The following is a 22236-nucleotide window of genomic DNA, read 5'->3' as shown; positions in this document are numbered from 1 at the left end:
TAGAGGAAGCAAAAGAAGACTAAGGACAAATATTCTGAGACTGAAATGTGTGTGCTGTTATTGAGGAACAACGGGAGACTGATGTGGCTGGAGCTAAGGGAAGGAGGAAGCAATGCTAAGAGATGAGGCCAGTAAGTACTAAGATTGCCAGAATAAGACCATTGATAGAGGTGGTTGACAGACTTTGACTATGACAAACTGCATGTCCTTGTTACATATGACCACTCTTAATGTTGGTTGACCAAGAGTACTGGCCATTGGAAAATGGCAACAGTTTCACCAGTAGAAGCAAGCTGTGTGGTGAGATTTAACTCAAAACATTATTTGCTAAGTTCTAGTAACAGTAACACATACATGATACCCATAATGCCTGATTTCCCTAGTTGACTCTAGGAAGGTAGAAAGGATGAAGAAAAAATAAAGATAATTAGGGCATATTATAAAAGAGTAATTAGAAATAATTCTAAAAGGAAATGAACTAATTGTTTCAAAGTTATTTAAAATTTGAAACTCACAGTTGTTTAATTGCTTTCTTATATTGCAGTGTCACCAGGGTAAGCAACTGAATCAAGTTCTGTGGATAAGTGACAAAAAAAAAAAAAAAAAAAAAAAAAAAAAAAAAAAAAAAAAAAAAAAAAAAAAAAAAAAAAAAAAAAAAAAAAAAAGAATAGAGAATTAAAGTATTCCAAAAATACTGAATGGGCATTTAAATGTGTGCAACCTTTTTATTTCTTAATTGAAACATGAAAGCTGTGTTTAGTGCACAAATGAGTGTTATATCCTCATTTTGCAGATGTGGGATAAGGATTGAATGTTACATCTAATACTGAGAAGAGGACATGTTGCCATTCTGGACAGGAAATTCAAAATGAAATAAGTGCCTGGTTTCATTCTTTGGTATAATTATCAATTTCCTTCATTCACCAAGGCTTATGTAATGAAGACCTTTAAATGTGATGTTGGCTGTGTTCAACGGGAACAAATAAAGGCTGCATCTTCTCTTTTCCTTACTGTAGTTCCTCCTGAAATCAGAACTAAGGAAAGCTACTTTCCGGAGGTCTTTAGTAAACACAGTCTCAGAACTAGACTTCCTTTTCGTCTTTTGCCATCCATTTCCTTCCTAGTAAGCTGGAATTAATGTTACATCTCCTCTGTCATTCCATACATTGTACCATGAAATATGTATACAAAAATACAAATTATAAAGTATTTGAAATATATTCCCATTTTACAATTATTATGATTATAAACTAGGTTGTGCTTAACTTAATAAACCAATAGAGATTCTGTAATTTCACCTGTTCTTTTTCATATATACCTTTTCCCATATAGACTTTTCCTTTTATTTGATATGCCTTCCTTTCCTATACTATCATGCTTGGCCTGACAAATTCCTATTTATCTTTCTGGAATGAGGTGTTAAGTGATCTCACCCTGTAAACTTTCCCTAATCATCCTTTCCAGGTTACATACCTCTTTGCACCTCAGCTGTATTGATTTTCATTTTAGATATGTCTTCTGCAGCAGACTACAAACTCCTTGAGAGCAGCAGCTGTGTTTTCATTTTCCTTATATTCATAATATGTACCATAATGCCAGAAACATAGCTGGGTGCTATAAATATTTGTTAAATAATTGAATGAACACAATTTTAAAACAAATATTTAACTAAATACAGTAATGAGAAAGTTATAAATTTTAAGGTCATGAAGATACTTCATGCCTTTTAAAGTAAAGGCATACCAATGTTATCATAAGTAATTGAAATAAGCCCACACATATTTTACTCAATTATTTTGATGTTCATTGAGATGAGTCTTGTTTCCACTAAATATTCTGAACATAAGATAGATACATCTTAGGTTTTCATGGTAGTTATTGAGAATCTTTAGCAATTTAAAATTTGAATAACAGGCCAGGTGCTATGGCTCAGTCCTGTAATCCCAGGACTTTGGGAGGCTGAGGAGGATGGATAACTTGAGTTCAGGAGTTGGATACCAGCCTGAGCAACATAGTGAAACCCCATCTCTACAGAATATACCCACATATAGCCAGGCATGGTGGCATGCACGTAGTAGTTCCAGCTACTTGAGAGGCTGAGGGACAAAAATCGCTTGAGCCCAGGATGTGGAGGTTGCAGTGAGCTGAGATCATGCCACTGCACTCCAGCCTAAGTTACAGAGGGAGATCCTGTCTCAAAAATTAAAATTTGAGTAACGTTTCTTGATTTCTTTCCATTAAACATTGACATTGAATTAAAACAATCTAAAATTATTTGGTTTAACATATTAAGTGCTATATTTTCATTTTTGATCTATTTGAATTAAATGTTAATTATAATCTGCACAATCAATCTGATAGTTATGAGATGTCATTTGATAGTGAAGAGGGTAGCTTTACCAGAAAAGAAAAAAAAAATCCCATTTTTTCAAGATGTAGCAACAACTTCATAAATATGTACTACAGTAAACATGACTTTGACAACAGATTTTAGCATCAGTTTCAAAGACAAAAATAGATTCCCCTAAAAATATTCCATTTTCCTAACATTTTAAAAAATAAATTAAGATGAAATTTATAATACTATCATTGGGAGCCTTAAGAACTCATCAGAACTTCTCAGTACTGAAATCACTACTCTCTCAGGATATTTTTGCATGTGTTTTAAAACACATGCTGCAGTAAAAGATTGTACTTTTAGAATTTTGAAGCATGGGTAAAATAACTTGTTTAACTCTTCTAAATTATATATTTGATATTTACTGCCTTCTCAACATCATAGTTGAGTTGAAAAAAGTAGTGGCTTTCTTACAATGCTATTGAAAGAGCATTATTTCAATAATAATGAATAACAGGCTGGGCATGGTGGCTCATTATTTCTATAATAATTAAATAGTGCTCTATTAATGGTATTATTTATCTTCTTTACAAATCAATGATTTAACAGTATAGTAAATAATCAATTTTTATTGTACCTCATAATTGATAGAAAAAAATTAACATTTTGCTGTACATGCTTACTATGTTAGAAACGTTATAAGTGGATGCTATAGCAACATCTTGGCATAATCCTTCATTTATTGACAATTTTATTGAATATTGTGGTTTTTTATTGATTTAGTAATAAATTTCATTTTTAAAACTACTTATACTTGTGCAGAGGGAAAGTGAGAATGCTGTATCATGACAATTATTAAATTAGAGAATACATTTTATTCCAGTTAAATGCATTTTTTCTTTCCACTCTCCAAGTTATCTTTATTTGTATTTAAGAGTATTAAAATCATTTCCTTTTTTTCCGTATACTAGAGACTGTGGTAAAGTTATATGCTGTTTTCTGTAGAACAAAATTGGAACCATTAACCATTGTTTTACTGTTGAAAAAAATTCATGAATTTAAAAACCATTTCTTATAATAAAACCTTACAATGGCAATTGATTTAACTAAAAACTTCTTTAAAATAATACACACACATAAATACATACACATACATCTTTAAATAACTTTTTTTAAAAAAAAAGAACCCTGCCCCTACTTTCACCACATTGATTATTCTCCATTGAAATTGCTATAAATCCACCAAGATTTAGAGACACAAAATATGGGGGATAAAGAGCTTCCCATTATTCAAGTATGAATTATAGTTCTGCAGGAACCTCAAACTAAGAAAAGGTTGGTGTAATCATTCCACTTCGTTCTACACTTAGACTTCGTCATCAGTCAGAAGTTAATAATAGATACATGATACCACCAGAAGCGGTATCTCCCTCCTTTTCTTTCTTTACAGCATTCTACTTTTCTCTGCCATTCATAACATTGGCAGAAGGGAACTAGATCATGAGGGAAAAGATTTTTCTCTCTGCAAGTAATAGGAACTCTTACCTGATGATCAGTTAGGGAACTGGTTCTCAAAGCATGATCCCCAGGGCATTCACATCAGCATCACCATGGGCTTGTTAGATACACAAATTCTGAGGGTGAGACCCAGCAAATCTGTATTTTAACAAGCCTCCTGGTGATTGTGAAGAACACTAAAGTTAGAGAACTACTGATTTCGGGAATAGTTACCATGACAATCACATGTTAATCACCCATTAGAGAGTGCACAGATAATTCTATGCTATCCTTAAAGGTCTTCTCCAAATTTCATGTTTAAATGCAGGAAAATGATGTAATGAGGGACTGTGCCTTTGGACAGATTGCAAATTAAGAAAAGTTATCCCTGAAAACTTGAGACTGTGGAGAATTTACCTAATGAGTTACGGTGTGAATTTGAGAACTTGAAAGACTGAGAGCTTGTACTGGGTTGACTAGCTTCCTCCAAAATGTTCCCAGGTGGCAGTTTCACATGGAACTACCAAATGTGACCTTATCTAGAAAGAGGGTTTTTGCAGATATAATAGTTAGAATGAGGTCATCTGGATTAGGGTGGGCCCTAAATTCAATGCCTGGTTTCCTACTGAGGAAGTCATTTAAAGAGGCCCACATCAAAGAACGTTGTGTGAAAATGAAGGCAGACATTGGACTTAAGCTGCCACAAGCCAAGGAATGTCAAGGATTGTTGGCACCCACCTTTGCTAGAAGAGAGACATGAACAGTTTCTACTCCAGGGCTTTCAGAAGGAACCAACCCTGCTGACATCTTGATTTTGGATTTCTGACCTCCTAAACTATGACAGAATACATTTTTGTTCTTTTAAGCCAACCAGTTGTTGCTTAATTGTTATGGAAGCCTGGGGAAACTAATAGAGATCCTTATAAGGTTTCTATATTAAGAGTATTATTTGTCTTGCTCTTGGTTTATAAAGACCTCATTAAAATTGGCTTTGTAAAGATATATGATCTCATCTTTCCCACCTCATCAGTTCCTCCTTCTTCTGTTCCATCCACACCACACCTTTTATTTGTTGGTTTGAAGTGTCATTGGGTTGACTAGCCAAAATTAAAATTATATCATTCAAGGTGTACAAAGTGACGTAACTCTCCATTGAAGTTGCCTTAAATCTACTAAACTTTAGAGACATTAAACTACATTCAGAAAATAGGGGTGGGGAATTCCCCTGTTTTTCGAACATAAATTATGGTTATATTTCTGCAAGAACCTCAACTAAGAAAAGATTGGTGTAATAATTCCACTTCATTCTATTCTTAGACTTCTTCATCAGCTTAAGGATAGCCACATCCATCACCTCACACAGTTGCTTGTGTGTGTGTGTGTGTGTGTGTGTGTGTGTGTGTGTGTGTGTGTAGTGAGGATAACTGAGATCTACTCTCTTAGCAGATTTTAAGTATACCCTACATTATTACTAACTACAGTCACTATGCTGTACATTAGGTCTCTAGAAGGCAGAAGGCATTCATCCTATAACTGCAAGTTTGTGCCCTTTGACCAACATCTCCACACATTTTTTTTTTTTTAAACAGAATCTCACTCTATTGTCCAGGCTGGAGTACAGTGGCACAATCTCGGCTCACTGAAACCTTCACCTGCTGGGTCAAAACTGTTCTCCTGCCTTAGCCTCCTGAGTAGCTGGGATTATATGCACCAACACACCCAGCTAATTTTTGTATTTTTAGTAGAGACTGGGTTTCACCATGTTGGCCAGGCTGGTCTCGAACTCCTGACCTCAAGTGATCTGCCCGCCTCAGCCTCCCAAAGTGCTGGGATTACAGGAGTGAGCCACAGCACTCAGTCTCCACACTTTTGAAGGATCTTTGAAAAGGCTAGGTTCAGCTGGGAAAGTCATAGTCTTATTTATTGTTGGGGAAAAAGAAACTCTACTGGGAGCATATTAAATATAAAGCCCTTTTCATTGTGGAGAAATAAAGCATTTGTATATTTTCTGTTAGAAATTATGCCTATTATCTTCCATCTGTCTTTCAATACAATTTTAAAGTTGAGGTGTATTATGCTTTTTAAGCTGCTTTATACTCATTTGTTCAAATACATACCAAGCCTTTTAATTACACCATTTGGCCATTTTATATGGAAATAAGTAACACTATTAAGTGTATCTGTGCCTCCTTCTGTTGCTGTTTTAGTTGCATCATGAATGTACTGACCCTCCACAGACAGGGTTAATTGGAGTGTGGGCGTAAATGCATGCATGTATGTGGCTGCCTGCTGTAGACTTCAGATAAAGAAGAGAGACTTACCAAGCAAAGCTTTTATGTCTTAAAAACAAAACATATGTAACTATGAATTATATATTTAGGAATCCTGCCTTAATAAAATTAATTTTCATGCATTCTACCTTATAGTCATAATTCAGAGTGACTTTGCTATTTTTTCCCAAACGGCTTATTAACAAAGCGTCTATATTGTAATATATAAACAGGCATTTTTTAAAGTTATACAAATTAAAAAAAATTTAATAAGACAACTGTGCTAAAATAATTTGAATGACTTAAAATGTCTACCTTTATTATATGTAGATTTATGCTATTTCTGTAACCAGTAAAACAAACATACAAACAAACTTTGTTTCATTCTTTCAGCACTTCTACTATGTGCCAAGTATTAGGTATTAAAAATAGAGAAGAAATTCAGAGTCTTGCTTTCAAAGAATGACAATTTTAACAGGGAAGAGGGATAATAAACAGACAGTTAAGAATCTGCTTAAGGAGAAAATTGGGATCCTTGAGCTGGGGGAAATTTAGAAAGGGTACTGTTTGGGCTTCCTAGGGCTGCTGTAACAAATTAACAGAAACTTGATTGCTTAAAACAACAGACATTTATTTTGCCATGGTCAGAGGGCTGGAAGTCCAAAATTAAAGCCCCAGCAAAGCCATTCCTTCCTCTGCAGGCTAAGTGGGTGGTTCCTCCCTTGCCTCTTCCAGCTTTTGATGGCTCAGGGCATTCCTTGGCTTGTGGCAAAATAATTCCAATCTCTGCCTTCCTCTTTACGTGACCTTCTCTGTGTCTCTCTGTCTTCCCTCCTGTCTCTCTTATAAGAACATGTACCTTTGGATTTAGAGCTCATCTTAATGCAAGATGATTTCATCCCAAGACCTAACTTAATTAGATAGATAGATAGATAGATAGATAGATAGATAGATAGATAGATAGATAGATAGATATAGACCCTTTTCCCAAATAGTGTTATATCCACAGGTTCTGGGTAGAATTATCTTTTGGAAACCAGCATTCAACCTGCTACAGCTACCTATAGTAGATGGCACCTCCATTGCAGAGCAAGTTTGAGGAGAGAGGAAAAACAAGTAGTGAGGTCTCTTAGGCATAGACAATGTGAGATGCCCAAGTCTTTCTCGCCGACACTACAATGTCTGGCAAATAGCAAGCACCCAGAGACTGCAGGATTATTAATGAAATATACTCAATGAAAATGGCCACTAGCAGGTGGACATAAGTCTAGTAATCAAGAGAAAGTCCTGGGTTGGACAGAAGAATGGACAAGATTCCCAATACAAGCTGTGTGAGAAGAGAATAGAGTAAAGCAATGACCAAGTAAAGCAATGTCCATCCTTGAGGAACTCTGAAGATGAGGCAGAGAAGGAGTTGCAGGAAAAACAATGGGGAAACCAGCAGAGAAGGGTGGCATAGGAGAGAAGAGAGAAATTAATCTTTCTTTTTAAAAAGGTATCAGATTAGGTTAAGCTGATTAAGTAGTATAAAGCCTGGATTTGGAAACTTTAATATACACAATTTCAGAAGTTAAAAGGCAATTTTTCATGGATTAAAAATGGTAGAAAATTTGGCAAACATCTAGAAATTTTTTCCTAATGGACAATGAAGTTAAGCCAATACATAGCCATCCCTTCATAACACTCAATGCACACGTTTCAGAGAAAGTTCTTTAGCAATTCTGTGTGAGGACGCATGTCTGTGACCTGTCTCCTTGGACCTGTGAGACAGACTGTGCAAGTTGCCACAGGTTGTTAGAGCCACTGTGCTGGAGTCTTCCACCTGTAACCTCTCTTCTTATTGCAGGACATCTTATATTCACAGTGGGAGAATCCTGTTTCTAACCTGTAATTCTAACTCTGATCTTCCATGTAAAAGCATGTTCTTCAGGGATCCTACTGAATCTGCTATGAAACATCAGCCAGGGCTACGTAAAGTAGATCAGAGGCCTTCCTTATCAGTAGTGTAAAAGATCTTGAGAAAAAAGGAGCCTCAATGTTTATATGCCATAGAGATTTAAAACCGCATTATACTTTGAAGCCATCAACACCTTTTTTTTTTCTCTGCAATGACATCTGTTCTTAAGTGCATTTAGGTTTTTTTAAGTTAATAACTGAAATACCCTGATCGCTGTAATCTCAATTGTTGGAAAGACACTGAATAAATCATTTCATGGTATGTCGTCAATACACCACAAATTTTGCCTTTTCAAGTCCATGTTAAGGAATGGTTGAACCCTGAGGTTTCTTTTGGTAACGACAAAATGTTTGAATTAGTAACAATGGTAACTATGTTCTAGAATGCTTGCATCAACTATGTTTATAAATTAAAGAGGGTAAATTTGGACATTTTAGATATCTTTATTTTAATTGGTAACAATCATTAATAAGTTTTTAATCCTTTTCTCAGCTTTATGAACTGAGATTATGGTAAGTGTGTTTATTTAAAAAACTTAAAGTGGATTTACCATTTCTTACCTTAAGAAGTTGAGCTTTAAAATTAGGTGAAATAAATGATGTTATTTAAAATCAACTTTTTGGCTGTTATGGTATTTTTAGATTGGGAATTTAAGAATTTAAATAGGATCATGAAGGAAGTCATTTAAAATTTTGTTTTATAAATGCTTCGTGATACACAATAAATCAGAGTTTAAAAGTATATAGATTGGTAAGAAATTTTTAAGTTGAAGCATATACAAAATCTGATTATGCAGTTTTATTATGTCACTTATAATAATTGATAACCTATAAAACTTGGAACTAACATCAATCAACCAACAGGTCAACAGTCTTTGTCTTAGCGTTAAGCCATGCAGTGGGACAGATCTTAAATTACCTAACTGCTATTTTGATATCAAATTCAATTAAGAAATGACTCGAAGGCTTCAGCACATCTTAGAAAAATTCAATAGTATATATTTTCTACTCTTTTATATTCACAAAACACAGATATGTAACTAATTAGAATTTAATAAGCCTTTCACCCAAGAGAAAATTTTGGTCTCTGTAAAGCTTTTATCCTTGCCCCACTTTTAATGTCACTATCAAGTTCTTTATTCTGCAGGGTTGTTAAAAATACAATTATATGTTATTTTCCTGCATGTTGCAATTATGCAGTTTTCTTACATGAATATTACTTTATGGAGAGAATGCTCTTTGAAATTTTAGAAAAAAAATGAGTATTGTTTCTATAGAAATAGGAATACTCTGAGCAATAGATTGGGAAATGAGGCACATTCAGATGAATCTGAGTCTTTGTTGTTCACACTAGATGAAGGGTAATTTGATAAAAATAAGGCCAAGAAAAAATGAAATATGAGATTTCATAGTTTATCTATAATAAGTCAAGCCATTTAATTCTGCCAATAATTCAGCACAGTGTAGCCTCAAACCACTCTACATCACTGTGTATATGTGTGTGTTTCTGCAGTGATATGATTTGTCGAGGCACTCTGGCATTAAAAATTTGAGAGAGACTTAGATTTTTACTGGATTCTGGTTGCAAATCATTTTATTTCATAAAGAAAAAGATAAAATCTTAGGTAATGTGAGGTCCTGGCACTTCTGTTCAGGGTTTATCTCACTCCCTTAAAATTTCCCATCTGCCACTCATCTTCATTTTATCTCCAGATTTCCTATCCTCTATCCTCCATCTCTTTTGTCCTTTTATTTTCCTACAGTTTACTCATGCATAATATCAGAAAAGACTCAACTCATTATTACTCCTTTTAAAAGTTTATCCCTGAGGCATTTATAAATTTTTTATTTTTATTTATTTATTTTTTTGAGGCAGAGTTTCTGTTTGTCACCCAGGCTGGAGTGCAGTACACAATCTCAACTCATTGCAACCTCCACCTCCTGGGTTCAAATGATTGTCCTGCCTCAGCCTCCCAAGTACCTGGGACTACAGGCACACATCACCGTACCCAGCTAATCTTTGTATTTTTAGTAGAGATGGGGTTTCTTATGTTGGCCAGGCTGGTCTCAACCTCAGGTGCTCCACCGGCCTTGGTCTTTCAAACTGCTGGGATTACAGACATGAGCTACCACACCTGGCCCATTTCTCATTTATTAAGCAATAATTAACTAATCAAAGATATTCATGACTGTCAATCAAGATTCGTGATCAGCTGAGAAAACCCATGTTACTATGCTGAATCCATGATATTTCCAGCACAAAACATTGACCCTTAACAGGAGGCCAGAAATCCCAAGTCAAGGAAATTGTGCCCCTGCCTCTTGTGAAATGGCCTGGCAGGATCTGAGCTCGTTGGATCCAGCCCATCTAGGGACTGAGTCATGTTCATGAATGTACACATCCAGACATATGTGTGTGTAGAAACATGGGTGCAGGAGAAGGCTTGAGTGAATCTTAAGGGAAAGGAGAGGAGGAGAGGCTGCAGATGTGAGAGAGAAGATCATTATTAGACCAAACTCCAAACAGAATGCTTGAGAAGAACCTGGAGCACAGGTGGAAGATTAGTCTTAGAAAGGAAAGGGAGTACTTTCCCTTTTAAACAGAAAAAAGAGGAGTGACCACTAAAGATAAGGGGAACCTTTGAGGTAAATGGAAACACAGTTGAAAGAGATTATGTTGGATGACATCTATTTCTTCGTGATAGTGAAAAAAAGCAAGGGGTGGGACTCTAGTCTTGAGAAGAACTGGAAAAAATTCATCTGACTCAATTGCATACTGCATTAGTCATAATTCTACAGAGAAACAGAGCCAATAGCATGTACATATATAGAGAGATTTATTTTAAGGAATTGGCTCACGCGATTATGGAAGCTGGCAAGTCCAAAATCTACAGAGTGGGACAGCAGTCTGGAGACTCAGGAAGAGTTGACATTGCAGTGCACATCTGAATGCTGTCTCCTGCTGAATTCCTTCTTGGTTGGGGGAAGTCAGTCTTTGTTCTATTAAGGCATTCAGTTGATTGGATGAAGGCTACTCACATTATGGAGGCCAGTCTGCTTTACTTAAAGGCTACTGATCTAAATGTTAATTTCATCCACACCAAAAAAAAAAAAAAAAAAAGAAAGAAAGAAAACCACCAGTGTCACAGAAACATTCAGACTAATGTTTGACCAAACATCTAAGCACCATGGCCCAGCCAAGTTGGTACATAAAATTAACCATATGGCACATATCCCTTAGCTGCCCGGCTAACTCCTTGTTCTTCAAACATCAGTTGTCCTGTCTTCTCTCCAGGAGGCCTTCCTGTAAACCTTTCCTGAGGTGAGAGGTTGCCTTTTTGAACTAAATTTCCAAACTATCCTGTGTTTACTTCTGTCATAAAAACATCTTTCTTTAATTCTCCCTCCCAAAATCTAAGCCCACTGAGTATGGTCATTTTGGGAGTTTTGTTTTGTTTTGTTCATGTCTGTGTCTTCAGCACCTACAATGTCCCCAGCTGCATTGTAGGCACTCAGTAAAAGTGATGGATAAATGAGGGAATAAATTGTATTATTTTCTATCAGTTTTACTACATTGTGAATTCTTCAAAAGCAGGGACAGAGTCTTAATTACTTTTTTATACCTAATGTCTAGCCAAATTTAGAGCTCTGCAATTGCTTACTAAAGGAAGAATGAATAAGTGACTTACCAAATGTTTACTGTATATTTTTCTTTATCTCTGAATACTTCAGTTTTATTCCAATTTTTAAAAAACAGATTCTGAAGAATTTTCACAGATTTGCATTGCTGTATCTGGAGAAATTATACTAGTAATGAGGGTTATAAATCACAGCATACTGGTGGTAGGACCAGGTATCAGCATTTTTTAAAGACCTGCAGGTGATTCCAGAGGTCACAAATCCTTGCACTAGATACAGTTAAAGTTGGGGTGGGGGTGTTGTTTAGGAAGTTTAAAAATATTGGGTACCTCTATGTAAGGCAGGGCTGCATGGGGATACCAGGTTGGAAGCTTTGAGCAGGCTTCAGGGGAGGAGTGGATACCTAAAGAGGAGAGAGAAGTGCTGAAAAGAAAGCTACCAGGTACTTTTTTTTTTTTTTTAATTTTTTAAATTTTGAAATGGAGCCTTGCTCTGTTGCCAGGCTGGAGTGCAGTGGCACAATCTCGGCTGACTGCAACCTCCATCTCCCGGGTTCAAGCAATTCTCCTGCCTCAGCCTCCAGAGCAGCTGGGACTACAGGCGTGTGCCACCAAGCCAAGCTAATTTTTGTATTTTTTAGTAGAGACGAGGTTTCACCATGTTGCCCAGGAGGGTCTTGATCTCTTGACCTTGTGATCCGCCCACCTCAGCCTCCCAAAGTGCTGGGATTACAGGCATGAGACAAGGTACTTTATAAACACTTCAAGTATTTACCATGTATCAGGCACAGTACTAAGTGCTTTACATTCATTGACACTTGTCTCCATAGCAGCCTTATAAGGTATAGTGTTACATTCCTTTCACAGATAAGGACACTGAGGTTCAATTAAGTTCCTCACATCAAGCCAACATTACAGCAAAAAACTCAAGCCTGTGTTGACTGGCTACTAAGTTTATGTTCTTTCTAATACATCAGCAGTTCTCAACTCTAACTGCAGAGCAAAAGCATCCAAGTATGTACCCCACTTAAGATCAGTTATATGAAAATCTCAGAGTAAAAGGCACAGGCCTCCATATTTAACTTGAAATCTCATCAACATTTCTAAAATGTTTCCAGGGTTGAAAACCACTATCAGAAACACCATAGATACTCCTCCATTTTGCCAACTCTCATACTGTGTACTTACATCTGCTCTCACTCAGGAAAAGAGACTTGACTCAGTCAGTTTATGAATGGCCCACCCTAAATTCAGATGAAATATCCTGAACAGCCTGGGTGCAGTGACTTGCACCTGTGCTCCCAGCACTTTGGGAGGCCAAGGTGGGAGGATGGCTTCAGTTAGGAGTTTGAGACCAGCCTAAGCAACATAGAGACACTCCATCTTTATTTAAAAAAAAAAAAAAAATTCTTGAATAGTCATGCATTTGCCCGACGATTTGAGGTGCTGTTAATTGGTGGCTGCTTTGATGTTAGCAAGAGTTTTATCCTATGTTTACTTTAAATTAATGAAACGGATTACATCATGCCTAGTCTCTAACTCTCTGCAAAGGGTCCTTCTGAGTACTATTCTGTCTTCGTAAGTTTTCTAGTGCAGCTGATGCTTTTTCAAGCTACCTCATTCCAAAAAGTAGATAATACCTGGGCCACACAGCCATTCATCGTACAAATTAAATAGAATAGGTATCATGAAGCAATTAAGTTTCATATCAGGTTTTTTCCCATTAATTTTGGTAACAGAGCATCCATTTTTCTTCGTATTGTAAAAACTTGTAGCTAATGACCAGGGTCACCAACCTAATGTGAAATAAAATGCATTTGTGTAAGCCCCTGACATCATATCAAAATTCAGTCAGGCATCTTAATGCATAATATATATGTAAAAATTCAAGAGAAACTGGGGAAGAAAAACACAAAAATGTGAGTAGAACAGTAAGTGTTCTCTACTCTGGCTACACATATCTAAAAAATCTGGGAGTATTTTTTAGATAAACAGATGCTCAGAACCCAGCCCTAGAGATTCTGATTCAGGCCCAGTCTGACTGGGTTCAATCATTGTTATCCTCAAGTGATTCAAATCTGCTGTTTTTCTTACCTTTCTCAGGCTTTCCATTGTTGTAGAAAATGTATATTAAATGAGAATACTCTGATTCATATATTTACTGTCAACCATGATAATGATGATAGTTACTCTGAGGTTGCTATGAGCTAACCAATTATTCTAAGTGTTTTATGTATAGCAGCTCATTTAGTATTCACAACAGCTACCGGGTGAGGTCAATATTATCATCTTTTTGCAGATAAAAATACATTTATAGAGATTAAGTAACTCATGTGAGACACAGCAGTGGTGGAATGTGAGTTCAGGGAGTCTAATCTAGCACCCCATCCTCTTAGAGACTCAAGTGAGTTTATGAAATAAACCATATTATGTCTCCCTAGCCCTCCCATCAGGTTCCACTTTCCTCTTGATTTTGGCAGTCTGATCTGGATATAGGCTCACCAGTTCTATCAGGTATCTAGAAGGTTCTCCCCTACTTCCATCTAACTGCCACACCTGTTGTATTGACCTTGTAGTGGAACAGAGCCAAGTCTTTGGGATTCAAGGAAACACAGCTAGGTGGTTCATCTGCTTTGGGAAAGTAGCCTCTTTATTCCTCAAAATAGTGGAAAGAATGTTAGGCTTAAGAGTCACACAGATATAAGATCAAATTTATGTACTTTCACTTATTAATCCTGAGCCCATGACAAGTCAGTTAATCTCTCTGACATTCCATTTCTTGATCCATAAAATAGAAATAATAATTTCTAAATCACAGGTTTTAAATGGATGAAGTAAAACAACGTATAGAAGTTTCCTTTGCACACAGTAGGTGCTCAGTAAACATGGATTTCTTCCCTTTTGCTCTGCTCCCATGTCACATATACAGTTAACTTTGCACCTGGCAACTCTTGTTTAGCTTCTACATCTCTGCTTTCCTTTATTCCTTTAACCTTTGTGTTTAAAAGTCTGTGCTAAGTAGTCAAAGTTTTGTATAAGAAAGGCCTGCTGGGCGAAGCAGAGAGCTATATATGTAACACAACTTTAGGGCCCTAAATAAATATTAGGAACAAAAATGCCTCTCAAAACGTTCCAGCCTCTCCCACTTCCCTCCTCTCCTGCCACTACTACCATCTATATATCCAAATGCCTAAAATCCCATTTTAGGATCTCTCCTAAGGAACTGATTCAGAACATGCATTAGTCTAAATAAGCTCCTGTTACCTCATTTTGGCTGCATGTTGTCATACTCTATATGCTATAACCATTAATTGACATGAGAGCAGCTAAAGGACTGGGTAAAGGGTAGATTCTTTTTTATTCTTCTAATTGAAAAATTAAAATTGTATGCATTTATCATGTACAACATGATGTGTTACAGTATGTATATATTGTAGAATGCCTCAATCAAGGTAATTAACCTATGCATTACCTCACATAGGTATCATTTTTGTAGTGAGAACACTTAAAATCTAGTTTTGTGATTTTTCAACATACTATACATTGTTACTAACTATAGCCACCATGCTGTATACCGAATCTCTTAAACTTAGTCTTCCTGCTCAACTAAAATCACATATCCTTTGAGGAACATCTCCCCAAGCCCCAGCCATCCAGCCCCTAGTAACTAACCACTATTCCACTCTCCACTCCCGAGTTCCACTCTTTCCGATTCTACATATAAGGGCAGGTTCTTCCCTCTTTTGTGTGTGCATGGGACTAAAATGTATTAGAATGTGCCTTCACACAGGCACTGGGGCTTGCCCATGGTTCTCTTCATGTTTAAAGTGTGAATGTTCTGCCAATTCTTATAGAGCAGCGACACTAGGAAGCTGACGGTGAGGTGGATGCTACCTACAAGCTCGTCATCTGCCATCTTTAGGGGGCCAATGGCCATGGCCAGACATAGCCCCCCTTTCATCTGGAGCTTGATTGTGGGCTTTACTTCATCACCTTTGGCCACCATATTTCCATTGTGCGTCAGCAGGTAAGGGAACTTGTCAGCCTATTTAGGCCTGGGCCAATGATCCATGGGATCTGCTTGATCTGAGACTCCGAGACCAAAAGGCACCACACCTCTTGGATAGCCTCTTGTTCTTGTTGAGTTTCTCCAGCCCTTCCAGGTCCATACCGGGGATTCCACAGGACACGCACAGAGGAGTAGAAGTGGGGCATGGACTTTCGCCTGATGGTGCCCCAGAAATGTTTGTCCTTAGAGTCACAGTGAGCAATGGTCTGGGCCATACCCTACAGGAGGCAGTGCTGGCACCATCAGGGAACCTCACACACCCACATGTTTTTGGAAAGATGAAGCTACAGATCAGCTTGAACCCAACAGAAACACCTGTTTTTTTCTTTCTTTCTTTCTTTTTTTTAGAGATAGCCTCACTCTGTCACCCAGGCTGGAGTGCAGTAATAGTGTGATCATAGCTCAAGGCAGCCTCTAACTCCTGGGCTCATGCTATCCTCCCACCTCAGCCTCCCAAGTAGCTGAGACTACAGGGACAAGCCACTATGCTCAGCTAATTTTTATTTTTATTATTATTTTTGAAGACATGGGTTCTCACTATTTTGCCCAGACCTGTTTCTGTCTCCTGGCCTCAACTGATACTCCTACCTCAGCCTATAAATACCTCTTAAAGTTTAAAATATCTCTAGTTACTACTGTATTGTCCATAAAAAATGCCTGTTTTTCTTAATGTTATGGTGGTCTGGTATAACAAGTCTTAATGCTTTTACTAAAATCGTACAACAACATAGAAATAATTATTTTCTATAGGTGTCCAGCTCCTCGGGGGTATAGCTGATGTTGTATCTGCTGTGAACATTTCTTCTCTCTTTCTAAAGTCTCTTTCCTATAAAGTAAACTTCTTGTGAGGTTTTATTATGATAAAATCCCATCATTCGTTTTTTGTCAAGCTTTCGAACTTCACTTTCCATCTTTGCATTTTCTGATGCATTTTATATTAAAACATTTGGAATGTTTTAATATAATGCATAAGTTTCTTTTCGTGAATTTACTGTATATTTGATTATTTTTTCAAGAGTTTGTAAGGACGTATTTACTTAATGGTATGCATAATTCTTCAAAACTCCTCATCTAAGTTGTCTCTTATTTCTGACCCTTTTATTATATCCAACACCTAATGAACACTGTCGATGTCATCCCTAAAGGCAGCAAAAAAATCTGTTATCTTCAACAAGCCTTCAGTAAATGCTAGATCTGATGTTCCTTCTCACACGAAAGTTTTTCCAAACATGCTCTTAAAATTTCAACCTTTTTTTCTGCATAAATTGAGATCACTCAGTCTTTTTTCTTTACCTTTATATAAAAGCAATTTTCCATTTTCCTAAAGAATGGAATTTTCACCAAGAGCTTCCTTTAATACTATCTATAGCTATGTTTTACTTTTCTGACATAAATTTCAAGATTATTCTGGTTTGACTACTTGGGACTGGATGGATTCTGATTTATCCTTCAGTGACTGTATTATAGCCTTTGTGTCACATCAACCATCACGTCTTCTTCTTCTGGGTAGATTTTTATTCCCCATCTTCCCCTAGAAAGCCTATTTTAACCTCAATAAAGAATAGAACTAATCAGTTTTTAAATATCTGTCTCCAGACAGCATTTCAAACCACTTTATTTCAAGTCTGACCTCCAACCAAGACTTCTCCAGTGCTTTATGACCTGCCAGAGCCCGTCAGAAATTTTAAGTTTTTCTTCATCTGTGGCATAAAACATTCCATGATGTTCTTTCTCCCTACATTTATAAAGCATGCTTTAGTTCTATGAAACCCAATGATAGCTGCCCATAGAATCATCTTTTGGGGAAAATCCTAGAGTCCTGGTCCTGGCTGTCACCTGCAGGCACAATGCTCACAGTGCTCCACAGCGCTTTCAGGATAAGCCAGTGGTAAAGTTGTGTGCCTATTGCATGGCCTCTGTCACGGAAGTGACTGCCACAGAACTGCCTCTGATTGAGAATGTCCTATTGGCCACTGTAGTCTTCCAGGAACCGAGAATATCCCACTCAGATCGCAAGTCAGCAATTGACAGTCGAGACAAACTACCAGGGAGGGATTTAAGGGTATGAACACATTTTTCCTCACCTTCGTTTCATCGTGGAACACAAATAAATTGGTGACTTCTTTTGGGTTTTTGCTTTGTTTTATTTTATTTTATTATTTTATTTTTTGAGATGGAGTTTTACTCCATCACCCAGGCTGGAGTGCAATGGCATGATCTTGGCTGACTCCAACCTCCTTCTCCCTGGTTCAAGTTATTCTCTTCGCTTAGCCTTCCGATTAACTGAGATTACAGGCACATGTCACCATGCCTGGGTAATTTTTGTATTTTTAGTACTACATAATTTTTATAGAGATGAGGCTTCATCATGTTGCCCAGGCTGGTCTCAAACTCCTGACCTCAGGTGATCTGCCTGCCTCAGCCTCCCAAAGTGCTGGAATTGGAGGCATGAGCAACCATGACTGACTGTAAATTGGTGATATTTGTATGACAACCAGGGAACATGGATGAGGCTGTTTATCACTCATTCCAGCCAGAGGCTGCAAAATCCATATCTTGTCATATATGTGAACGTTCTAACCTTGCTGGCTGTCAAAAAACTGTACACTGAATCTCCCACATTTTGTATCAGAATTCTAGGCTACAGCCTTAGAGATACAACGTGCCTTGAAAGGCCCCAGAGACTTCTCTACCAAAAGATACCCCCACCCACTTTTTTATTGTGGGTCAGTAATAGTATTTGTGTGTGTGTTGAAATAAAGGGCCTCAGAAGTGTTTCTGTTTGCCTTTAAATAATGATTATGTGTTTGTCTATTCTCACTTTAATTATGTCCATTTTAGCTTTATGTATGTGGAAGCCCTATTTTTAGTTTTATATCCTCTTGATGAATTGATCCTTTTATCACCATGAAATATCTCTCTTTATCTCTGATAATACAGTAATACTTTAGCTTGAAGTCTAACATATCTCATGTGTCTTACATAGGCACACAAACATTTTTATGGTTTTTTTTTGCAATTTTAAACTTTCAGTCAATATGTTTTTTTATATTTAAAGCGTTTTTTCAAATAAACAGCGTGTGGTTTATTCTTGATTTTTTATTCAGTCTGATAATGGAATATTGAGTCCATTTATATTTTATAAAAATTTATTTCTAATATTTTATTTCCATAGGTTTTTGGGGGAACAGGCGGTATTTTGTTACATGAGTAAGTTCTTTAGTGGTGATTTGTCAGATTTTGGCGCACCCACCACCTGAACCCAATTTGTAGTCTTTTATCTCTCACCCCTTTCCCACCCTTTCCCACTGAGTCCCCAAAGTCCATTGTGTCATTCTTATGGCTTTGCATGCTCATTGCTTAGGTCTCACTTATGAGGGAGAACATACGATGTTTGGTTTTCCATTCCTTAGTTACTTGATTTAGAATAGTAGTCTCTAATCCCATCCAGGTTACTGCAAATGCCATTAATTCATTCCTTTTTATGGCTGAGTAGTATTCCATTATATATGTAATTATAATGGAATATGTAGGTAAATGATGATAGATATGTAGTAGGTAGATAGATGGTAATCTTTTAAAGGTCTTATATATACATATACATATATATATATATATATGGTAAGTATAGAAGATGTATATATGTCTACATAAAATATGTCTATATTTTATATATATAAAATGGGTAAGTATAAAAGACATATATATAATATATATGATATATATCATATATAATAGAATATATAATATATATATTTTATAATATTTTATAATATATATATATATTTTATTATATATGATATATATATCACAGTTTATCCACCCATTGATTGATGGGCATTTGGGTTGGTTCCACATTTTTGCAATTTCAAATTGTGCTGCTATAAACATGCATGTGCAAGTATCTTTTTTGTATAATGATTTTTTTCCTCTGGGTAGATACCCAGTAGTGGGATTGCTGGATCAAATGATAGTTCTACTTTTAGTTATCTAAGGAATGCCCACATGTTTCTCATAGTGGTTGTACTAGTTTGCATTTCCACCAGCAGTTCAGAAGTGTTCCCTGTTCGCTGCATCCACGCCAACAGCTACTGGTTTTTTAAATATTTTTATTATGGTCATTCTTAGAGGAGTAAGGTGGTAACACATTTGGGTTTTTATTTGCATTTCCCTGATCATCAGTAATGTTGAGCCATTTTATATATGTTTGTTGGCCATTTGTATATCTTCTTTTGATAATTGTCTATTCATGTCCTTAATCCACTTTTTGGTGGAATTGTTTTTCTTGTTGATTTGAGTTCATTGTAGATTCTGGATATTAGTACATTTTCAGATGTATAGATTGTGAAGTTTTTTCCCCTACTCTGTGGGCTGTTTACTCTGCTTACTTTTCTTTTTGCTATCCAAAAGCTTGTTAGTTTAATTAAGTCCCACCTAGTTATCTTTGTTTTTATTGCATTTGCTTTTGGGTTCTTGGCCATGAAATCCTTGCTCAAGCCAATGTCTAGAAGGGTTTTTCCAGTGTTATCTTCTATCACTGTTATAGTTTAAGGTCTTAGATGTAAGACCTTGGTCAATCTTGAGTTGATTTTTGTATAAGGTGAGAGTTGATGATCTAGTTTATTTTTCTCCATGCGGCTTGCCAATTATCCCAGCACCGTCTGTTGAATAGGATGTCCTTTCACCACTTCATATTTTTGTTTGCTTCATCAAATACCAGTGGGCTATAAGAACTCAGGTTTATTTATGAGTTCTCTATTCTGTTCCATTGGTCTGTGTGCCTATTTTTATACCAGTATCATACCGTTTTGGTGACCATGACCTTTAAATTTAATGCAATTTTTACTCTCATTAGATTTAAGTCTACCATCTTGATATTTGTTTTCTATTTGTCACATCTGTTTTTTGTTCCTATGTTTCTTATTTGCTTGCTTTCCTTTGAGTTAATTGAATATTTTATTATTTCATTTTATCTCCTCCATTGATGTTTTCCACTATACCTCAATGGAATGCTTTTATTTTTTTAGTTATTGTGTCTTAAGATTGTGCAAATGCATCTTTATTATTGTTTACCTTTAAATGGTATTACAAAAATAACCATGTAAGAACCTTTAAAAAGTATAATTATATTTACTTGCTGACCTTCGCTTTCTTGTTGTCATGTATTTTTTTTACTTATAGGTAACAAACACAAAATATATTATTTTTGCTTTAAATAGTCATAAGTTTTTAAAATGTGGAGAGGTAGGTAAATGATGATAGATATGTAGGTAGGTAGATGATGGCAATTTTTAAAAGGTCTTTTATACTTACCAAGATATTTAGTCATTTATTTACTCTAATAATTTTCAGTTCTCCATGTAGATTCAGGCTTCAATTAAGAATTCACCTTGAAAAACTTCCTTGTCTCTTGCAGTACATATTTGCTAAAAACAAACACTCTCAACCTTTCTCATATTATTTCACCCTCATGTTGAAAGACAAATTTGTTGAACATAGAATTCTAGATTAAAAGTTGCTTTCCTTCAGTACTTTGAAGATATTGCATTATCTTAAGGCAGCTAATATTTTAGTTGAAAAATCAGACATTGTTTGTATGGTTGTTCCCTGTGTGAAATGTCTTTTTCCTCTGGCTGCTTTTAAGATTTACCCTCTATCCTTGTTTTTCAATAGTTTAATCAAAAAATGCCTCAATGTGTTGGTGGTGGTGGAGGAATTTGTTTTGTTTGTTTAGCTGTTTGTTTTTGCATTTTCTTGCTTGGGTTTTACTTAGCTTTTTTCATATGTGGGTTGATATCTTTTACTAGTTATGGAAATTGTTCACCTATCACCATTTTAGGTATTTATTCTCCTTAATTTCATCCCTACTACCCTTCTGAGGCTTCAATTACAAATATCTTAGATCATTCGATTTTTGTTACAGTCACAGGATTTCTGTTCCATTTTCTTTACTCTTTTTTCTCTAGTGTTTCCATTTGGATGATTTTATTGACATATATTAAATATTACTGACTTTTCTTCTGCTGGGTCCAGTCTGGTGTTCAACTCCTTGAATCAATCCTTCATTTATTACACATAATTTTTATTTTTATCATTTCTATTTTGCTCTTTTTGATAATGCATATATATCTATTGAAATTTCTCCAATATTAATGCATGTGACTCACTTTTTTATTATATCTTTTTAACATATCTGTCATAGTTTTTAAACAGCTCTCTGCCTGCTACATCCAACATTTGAGCCATCTCTGGGTCTGCTTCTAATGTATTTTTCTTTCAGTCACTTTTCGGCTTCTTCATGTGTTTTATAATTGTTTATTGCATGTCAGTGGGTAAAAGTACGGTAGTAATTAATATTTATTCCCATAAAGAAGCTCATCCCTTTCTCTATTGGGCTGCAAACATGTATGGGGAAGGGAGGAAGGCAGGGAGGATGGATTAATCTAACATGATTAGATATGAATGTAA

At 36.1% G+C, this 22236-nt stretch overlaps 1 protein-coding gene and 1 pseudogene across 11 annotated transcripts in view; one reads left to right on the top strand and one right to left on the bottom strand.

Moving 5' to 3' along the window:
* The window catches only part of DTNA (dystrobrevin alpha), a 379818-nt gene that overhangs the window by 59737 nt on the left and 297845 nt on the right, over positions 1-22236 (top strand). The window lies entirely within an intron of this gene.
* LOC108291189 lies at positions 15469-17863 on the bottom strand (annotated as a pseudogene).

Source organism: Cebus imitator, unplaced genomic scaffold (genome assembly GCF_001604975.1).
Source record: "Cebus imitator isolate Cc_AM_T3 unplaced genomic scaffold, Cebus_imitator-1.0 Scaffold448, whole genome shotgun sequence".
Classification (NCBI taxonomy): Eukaryota; Metazoa; Chordata; class Mammalia; order Primates; family Cebidae; genus Cebus; species Cebus imitator.
The sequence above is the reverse complement of the archived record's forward strand: the minus strand, read 5'-3'. Positions and strand labels throughout refer to the sequence as shown.